Raw genomic sequence first — 9,104 nt, forward strand, 5'->3', positions numbered from 1 at the left:
TTCTACCTCTCTTTTATATTTGGTTAAAAACTCTCAGCAGTTTCAAAAGGTACATGCAGGGGGACAGACAGACATAGACCTCTCATTTCTGTAGGAATTAAACTAAAAACTTACTAAAAAGTGATTCTTCAAGTTCTTCAGGACTGCAAAAGATCATCCTTCACCATTTCAGAAGTCAGAGTGTTAACTCTGATACCGGGTACAGCTGCATTCCCCCATTGCCCACTTCGGGATAGTGAGGAGTCCCAGTAACCCATTCCTTTCACAGCTATGATGGCAGCAGAAGTTGAGTTTCCATGGACTGGTAGGTTTGTAAGGACAGAAACACACACCCTCCAGGACACAGGTTTTGATAAAAAGTATTCCAACCCCACACAGTAAACAAAAAAAACCTACGAAACTCTGCACACTCAAACACTTTCAACGAGTGTCGAGCAATGACTGGGAAGTCTGACAGAGCAGAAAGTGGTGTACAGCCACCTGTAAAGTGTGTGTGCTGTGCTTAGTATGGCAGTTAGAAAGGCTGGGCAGTGGCCATTTTAAGTACATAATACCTTAAGCTAAGAATGGGAATGGGAAATCACAGGATTCTTAGGGATTCTCTTTGTCAAATGACTGAAGGAGTTAACTTTATACACCTTCATGTGTTTTCTGCAGTGTCTGTTGCACTACCACATTCTGAATTTCTTTGTTACACAGATGTGCTGCAGACACTGGCGTGGAATGAATAAACATCCAGAAGGTATAAAAAGTATGAGCATGGTCACCAAGTACAGTCTTATTGCAGCAGAACCTTCCAGGTCAGTGTTGCAATGTGGTGACATCAATTGTTGTAACAAAATGGCTCAACAATGACATAGATCGAGGACTTCTGAATTACTTTCTATCCTTCAAAATGTTTTCATCTGGATAGTGATATTAATCCCGGTTTCCTGATATATCTCATGCTGTGCACTATACCAGAAGGGTTTAATGGACTGTAAATCTATGTCTGGAAAGCAGATTCCCCATTCTCTCTGCAACATAAGATAGTTGCTGCAGCACTCTTGCTACAAACAAGTAAATACCATTTGAAATGTCCGCCTTAGCAATTCATCCTCCAAGGCCCAGGTTTTCCTTATTATAATTTGAAGTACCTCATATATTTTTACATGCTGGGTACAGTATAAAGTCTCAGAAAAAAGTTTCTCTGGGAAAATGGTGAAAATAGTAGTTTCATAGTTCCATATATTTGACTTTAAAAGCAATATATCCTGCAGAATAAGCATCTTAATTATGATCCTGAATCTGCACTAAGAGACCCCAGTGGGTATGAAATTTCACCTAACCAAGAAATTTCCTGAATTTCATTCCTCACTGTCTCCACTTCCCTGAATGCAAACCCTAGGCCAATTTTAGTCTTATTTTAAAGGGAAACTGAAGCTAATAATCTTGAGTCACTGAGGCAGCCAGTAGAAATCATAGGATACACACACAGTGCAGTCATACTGCCCAGCATCCTGATTTGCAATGGACTCTGCTATCTAAACCCAAAGCCAGTAGACAAATTCTGATTTGAAATCATACTGGATCGGGTAAAACACCTGATGGGACCACAACTTCCCCAGGGATCTTTCACTTTGTCACCCGAAAGAAGACAGGAACTGAGTTCAAGCAACAAGAAATAAGAGTTTTGGCTTCCAGGTTAGCACAGCATTGAGGGGCTGAGGGATCTCTAAGCCATGCATTTTAAGCTCACTGAGGGACACTGAGATGGAAAAATGAACAAGCTGCACTCTGTACTCAGTCTTTAGAGAGTGAGAAAACCACCACCAGAAGCAGGCACTACCATGAAGGAAGTATCTTTCCAAGCATCCCAATGCTCTTTACATAGTGCCTGGCACAGCCACAAACAGAGGGGTCAACACTGATGTAAGATGGGGAGACTGAAATCGTGGCACTTCACTCCCACGCTGAACCCAGAGGAGCTCCTGGGCCAGGGTCACCCACAACTGGAGCTCCTGTTTGCATACCCTGCAATGAGGGGGAACAGGTCACAAATGCCTGAAGGAATCCAGGGCAGCAATGTGTGAAGAAAGTAAGCTCTATGCTCCCCTGACTGGCCATGGGCCCAGGGGTTTACAAGCCACTTTCTATAGAAAGTGAGTCTGTGCACCAGGCAGGCAAAGAGGACACTGCATAGAAACAGTGACAGCAAAACAAGAGGCTGCAGCGATGCAAGCTCAGATGTCATGCTGTAAACAGGGGCTTACTGTTGAACACATCTGCCTTTATCTACTACTATGAATGGATGCCAAGGAAAAGCCTGGGTCTGAGTCAATCCAAACTGAAAATACCTATAGGAAATAATATTCTGGACTGCTTTCAATCTTTGGGATTCATTCATTCCTAAAATAAAGGATAGACAATATATGAGTGTTAGGTTATCTGCATTCAGCTCTTTGCTCTGCCTCAGACTTTCTGAATGACCTTGAGCAAATAACTCACTGCATCTACCCCTCACCCTCCTTTGGCTACATCACAAAAAGATACTGGAACACTGAATGCATGGAGAAGGCACTCAGACACCATGGTGATAAGTTCCATGCAAAAAAAGTTCTATGCAAAGAAGTACAGGCATATTTAAAGAAAAAGATAATGCTGTCCTGACTCACTATAAACTGCATGCTCTCCTGAAAGGTCACCTCCTCCAAGCTGTTTCTTTTTTTCTCTTTACCAAAAAAAATTGCAAATTAACAAATATTTCTTTTCATCATTCCCTTTTCCTTCTTTGCAAAGGACATAGTCATCTTCTAAGTGCTGCTTTACACTGAAAGTTGAAACAAGTTATCAGAAAGCTAATGGTGAATTTATTATATACCGATGTGTTACAACGCCATGTTGAAATTCAGTTTGACCAATGACACAAACTCATTCTCCTGACTGCAGATCAAGTATCTGAGCAGAATAACCTTTGCAGGCAACAGTTCCACCTGTCGTATACCAAGAAACACATACCACCAGTGTAGTCTTTCTACAAGAGCCTTTGAAGTACCAGAATGAAAGCAAGTTCTAACTGCAGGCAAATGAATACAGATTCTATCTTTGCTTTCAGAGCTTGCACTGACAGGGAGTAGAGAATAACCAACATTGCACTTCCTCAGCTCAGAAGAAAATACTTGGCACAACTCCAAGATGGAAGGCAAGAGAGATCTGTAGCACCTTTGTAACCACAATTCAGGCTACAAACACACAAGGCAGATTACTCAGTGGGCCTTTTTACTGGTATTTAATCAAAGACAGTGTCTGATAACGCAGGGCAAGAGCTCACCTCTATCCAGTAGAGATATATTTCATTTATAAAGGGAAATGCTGACATTTGCACAAACAGTTCCCACAATCTGCTGCCTTTGAGCAAGGATTACTGAAAATACTTTCTGACCAGTCCTTTTAAAGGTAAGTACACAACAGTGTAAGAGTATGTACAGTGTAACAGGATGTAACATATGTACACAATATACCTGCTGCAAAAGACTGCATGGTCTTCCATTCAGTTCTGGATGCTGGAGTTTTATTACTTCCAGATTGTAATATATTAAGGTTTTCTATGGAGTCCTGTAATAAAAGAAGGTCCATATGGGTTCAGTGGCTGTAGGTATCTCCAATATGAAAAGACTCACTGATTCAACCCCGCACCACAACAGTCTGAGAAGTCTGCAGCCACTGACCTACAGCTGCTCTGAGAATCTGCTTAGCCCAAAATATCAGCCGTAACTTTATATCTGTGTTCCTTAAGGGAGGGATTTTAAAAAAATTCAGGAACAACATTGTCACAAAAGTTTTCTTGGTCTTTCAAAATTTTATTCTACACTCATGACTTCCAAAGGATACCTCATTTATTACACTGCAGATATGAACTGTGCTCTACCCCTGCCACTTGTGGAGGTCAGTCCTACAGTTAGTTCATCTGCATGACCACACTGACATGGGATTTTACAAAAAGTCTTTGCACAGTTCATCTCAGTGTTCTCCTTCCATGTTTGCTGCCAAGACAGAAACACATACTTTTTCTCCACAAAAAAACATGCTTGAAACAAATGCAAGATTCTCAAGTTCAACATAATAATAATAATAATAATAATACACACTTGGACACCATTATGAGATCTTTCTTTTCTATCATGTTAACTGTCCCTGTGTACTAGTAGGCATAATCAGCCTAATGAAAAATCCAGAAGGAAAAATGTGAGTGCACTCTGTGATTAAATTTTATTGGCTTCAGGGGCATTTCACATCTCTGAAGTGTTTCACAAAGATGTCACTACTCTTTAACCCACTGGCTGTCACTGCAGCCCCAAGAGGACTCTGCTTCTCTCAGAACTCACTACATCCCAAAGCACAAGTGGAAAGGAGATACAGAGGACAGATACTCGTGCTACATCAGAAAAATTTGCTGGTGATTGGAGTGAGCAGTGTGGTCCCAATACACTGACTTAGGTCCATCAGTAGCTATAGCTAGAAACACATTAAATTCACTATTTCCCTCTAGGACTGCAGTGATTGCTACAGGGTAATGTAAATATAAATGGGACAGGAAGGTTCTGCCTAATAGAAGAATAGGAACAGCAGCTCTCTGTTAAGATTTCCTTTGTAATACACCAATAATATCCTCTGACCGAGGCATAAGATTAGTCCTCACTTCATCCTTTAAGTACATCTCAGGTGTGTTAAAGACAGCTGGAAGACAAACTGGGTGTAAATGATATTGGGCCCAAGCTTATTACAAAATTGGATCTGGGAGATCCTCTCCCTTCAGTAGCAACACAGCTTCTTTTCAGACAGTAGCAAAACCACTAATGCCAGTGGGCTGACAACTGGCACCGAAAGGAAGTGCTTCCTGACAAAGAGGATGGCATGTGGAGTCACTGTTCTGCTATGCCAGGGACAGCTCCTCTCTGTCAGCTGAGGAACTGTCTCCATTGTCCACTTTAACTCCCGACTTACACTTCAAACAAACTTTCTCTGGCAGGCAGACAGATCCATTGTGTCACATGCCTTGATCAGGAAGACAGGGAGCTGACAGGAAACCCCCTTGGCTAAACAAAGCCCAGTTAATGCCAGCTTGCCATTTTTGACATCCCTGTCATTGTCTCTCTGGTATGTGTTAGTAACTGGACAGGATCAAATTGCTGGCAATGGTCACAGAGCTGGCTGCTGGAATAACCCTTGGAGACATGGGTTCAGTCATCAGTGCCTGACAAATCATGGACCAGTGTGAGATGCACCAATGCAAGGTGCCAACCAGGTATGGTCTGGGTATTGTTCCAGCAACAGTGAATACTGCCTTGCACTCCAGGAGCATTAGTGCATTCCCTGCCTTTCCATTCTCTGGTAACACAGCACTTTGTATAAAATCAGAAGCAGACAGCAGGTCTGCTCTCCATGCACCGACAGCTCCTCCCTCGGTGCTAAGGGCAGGAGAAGGATGCTCACCTTCACTGAGTTAGTAACTTCTGCTGTGCTTTTACTTGCACTGTCGACTCTACTCCCATTCAGACAGAAGCCTGTAGCTTGGATTCAGTGGTGCCTTAAATCCAAGCTGAGAAGACACAAGCAGGATAAAGCTTGAGAGCCATTGACTTTCAATCTGCTTATTGCAAACAGAAAGCTGGACACTGAATCACTATCCATCAAGTGCAAGCTCAATTCTTCTGCTAATGTAGATGGTCACAACACAGTGCAGTTTCTGCTCTTTGGGCAGGGCGCTGACCTGAACTGGGTAGTGTCATGGAGATAGGAATACAATTATTCTGTGCCAAATGCCTTTCTTTTACCCATCTGTCTCTAAGCTCCACCTGCGTGCTCCCCTCCTCTGAGACCTCTGACCTTGCCTTTTCGACCCGTAATCTCTGCTGTGACTGTTAATGTCATATTTACAACCAAAGTAACCAAATCAAATTAACCAAACAATTGGTTCAGTAACTCTTCTGTATGAGTCCTAATAAATTCAACTGTTTAGACTTGCATATTTATCTCACAGTTCTCTACTGCTGTATTGATGACTGAATACACCCTTAAGTGGACAACTCACATTTAAAAGGAGAGACTCTGTTATGATTTTTGCCAAACTCTCTTCAGGGTAGTGGGCAGGCATTGTGCCACACAAACCTCTCTGGCCTCCTCTCTTGTGTTAGAGGAGTTGGGTATGCTCTGAGCAAAGCTCACCAGCAAACAGGGGTTTGTGCCATGTTTTCACTTCTCCATGAGTCTCCCTGTTCATTTGCTTGTGAATAGCATGGAATATGAAATCATGGCTCTCTCCTTCTGTGCAAGAGGTCAGAAAGGTCAGCTACAATTGTGCAAAGGATGTGGGTTTTTCCTTTGGTCACAGGAGACCAAGGCTCAGTGTAAGTAATGCAACCTGCCTGAGTCAAATACAACAAACACTTCAAGAGCAACCATTAAAAATATCCCAGAAATTAAAAGTGTAAACCTGGTCTAAACAAAAATCTGGCAGTGAGGAAATCGCTTTCTTTCCAAAGAGTGTTTTGACAAACTATTCAGAGGCTGAAAGTGAACCTCATTTCCACCCCAGAACTCTGTCCTCTTGAGAGCCTGGGACGGGGGTAGAGGGGTAAAGGGAAGACTGAAAAGTGACACACACAGTGGGAGTAACCTTCCAGAGATAATCAATGGCTTCATAATGAGCAGCCGACTCTACTGAATATTGATTAGCCAGTGCTGGCAAGCTCTGCTCCGGGGAGGTCAGCACTCCTGCCAGCTGCCTTGTGTGAGCACAAAGGAGGCCTCAGCAAAAGGCAAATTGTAAATGGCAGGTTTTATATGAGAGGCACCATTCAGGCCCTCAGTAGAGGAAAAAAAACCCAAAGTATGGTCACTGCACAAGCAGGCACAAAGCAGCAGCAGTCCTGCTGATTTTCGTTATTACACTGTGCTACAAAGTGCAATCCTGGGTTTACCTTAATAAACTTGTTATAAAGATTATCAGTTGCAAATGTGCAGATACCAGGAGTTGCCACAGGTTCTCTCCTTCCCTAACAGTTTCACAGACATGTGAAATGAGGTGCTTTCACAGACAGCTGCCCTCAGAAGCTTTGCCCAGTGTCACACCTCAGTCCATGGCAGGTGTAAGTACACATTTCAAGCTGGTACCATATGCTGGCCTAGGCCAGCTGTAAGCATAAGTCATGCACCTGAAGCAGCACAGCTGTGTGTCAGCACTCCATCCCTCCCACAGCACCATCTGATCTTACTGTCCCATTCAGTAACTGTGATTTTAGCTTTTTAGTATTTTTAAAATATAAATAGTTAGATATTAATTTTATTATTACAGCCATTGGTAGATACACACAAAACTTATACTGCTGAGGAAATTAGACATTAGTGACTAAAAGGATATCCTACCTTTTTTGAAGCAGAGAGTGTTTTCTCATAGGCTTTCTGTGGAAAGAGAAATTGTGACAGTCAGGGAAAAGAGATCTTGAAACTGTGTTCTTTAAAAGAAAAAAAAAAAGGAAGAAGAAAAGAAAAAAGTTCCAGTTCCTGGTTTCTGCCTGGTGTAACTCATCTGACTTCAGTGGGGCAGTCCCAGAGTAGATTTGTCCCTCTGTCTTTGCCAAAAAGAGAACAACAGGAGCCAGCCAAAGGCATCTGCTTTTGCATTTCCTCAGTGAATCCGTTCATTATACTCTCATGATAGAGAACTTGTAAACAAAGGCACTTCATGATGCTGCATTGTGCTATCCATAATTACATTGTATGTGCTTCATCAGCATACATGCTTCAGGGCACACTGCAAAAGCTTTTTATGTATTCAGGACTCTTTCTGAGAGGGTGGGTTAAATGAAGAGAGGGAAAAGCTAACAGTTAAAACGGCAAAAGAAACCCCAACAGTTACTTAGAGAGGAGCTCAGTGTAAGAGTAGGAGAGGAAGCTTTATGTACACACACTGCAAAAAAAAAAGACGGTAGCAAAATCCCTGCCTATCAGTATCCCAGTTAGTTTGTGTGCTTTAATACTTCCACTTGTTATTTCTCTTAAAGACCACAAGCCCTTTAAAACAGTAATCATGTTTATGCAGTGCTACCACATGAAAACCTCAGCCTGGATGGGGATTCAGAAGAACTTTTTTTAAAAAACCAGTTCGGTTTGGAAGCTCTCTGATGTTACCTTTATATAAATGACCAACCATGCCTTGTCTTCAAAGTGATATGTCAGGTATAACTCCCTAACTTTTGAGCATTAGAAAATTCTGGTGTCAGATCATAAGCAAGTCCTAAATTCTTTATTGCTTAGCAGATGAGCTTAAAGTGCTTGGCACTATATGGTGCAAGTCATTCTCTGAGAAGAAATTCTGTTTATCTTGCAAGCATGTACTAACACTGTCTGGGATGTAATTAAGTCCAGCAGAATATAACATATCTCCTGAGAACTTTGCTTTTAGAGGTCCAGAATCTCCCACCAGAATGTGTGTAATCCACACCCTGTCGAAAAGTATTTGTGTCTGAAAAGAAGAACTTGAAAAAAAAAATCCTTAAGATAACCAACACCCAGGTGTGCAGGGGAGGCAGGATTGGAGGGCTGGAAGCTGAGACTGGTCTGGAAAGTGGAGCACAGACAGAGGTAGCAAGAAAGAGTGAACAGAGGGGATGTGGAGAGACAGGGTTTTGTGGTGCATTCTCCCTTGTACTACTTGTATGCACACATAACATATTTTGCTGCAAAATCACAATATTAGGTGTGGGGTAAAGTCACAGCCCCACAAATGAAGTTTGAAGGATTTGGAGTGTTGCAAAGTGTTGGGCCATTTCCCATGAGAGCAGTGGAGTTATTAGATAGTTCCCATGGACACAGCCTTGAGCTGTGTGGCTAAGTGCAGGTGCTGCATTCCTGGATGTTGTTGTAAGAATATGTTTGTGTTGTGTATGGGAAAGTAGAGGTGGGAGAACTGAATAAAAAAGCTGCCTGCTGCGCTGAGCGGGCAGACATCCCTTTGTCTCACCATCCTCGTGTGTGTTGTGTGTCTTCTTCCCCCCTTGGACCAGGACCCTTCGACAGATACCCAGTGACAATTAGGTTTGTTTGGTTTTTAATAGAAGTAATTT

The 9,104-nt window shown here is 42.4% G+C and overlaps 1 protein-coding gene across 1 annotated transcript in view; it reads right to left on the minus strand.

The window, feature by feature from the left end:
• The window catches only part of ARHGEF4 (Rho guanine nucleotide exchange factor 4), a 206,186-nt gene extending 198,746 nt beyond the window's left edge, over positions 1-7,440 (minus strand). Inside the window, exon 1 of the mRNA XM_039380134.1 lies at positions 7,405-7,440. The gene's annotated coding sequence lies outside the window, so the exon portion shown is untranslated. The remainder of the gene's footprint in view (positions 1-7,404) is intronic.
• Positions 7,441-9,104: the final 1,664 nt, after the last annotated feature.

The sequence above is a fragment of the Pipra filicauda genome, unplaced genomic scaffold (assembly GCF_003945595.2).
Source record: "Pipra filicauda isolate LSUMZ 115617 unplaced genomic scaffold, ASM394559v2 scaffold186_size1760508_pilon, whole genome shotgun sequence".
NCBI lineage: Eukaryota > Metazoa > Chordata > Aves > Passeriformes > Pipridae > Pipra > Pipra filicauda.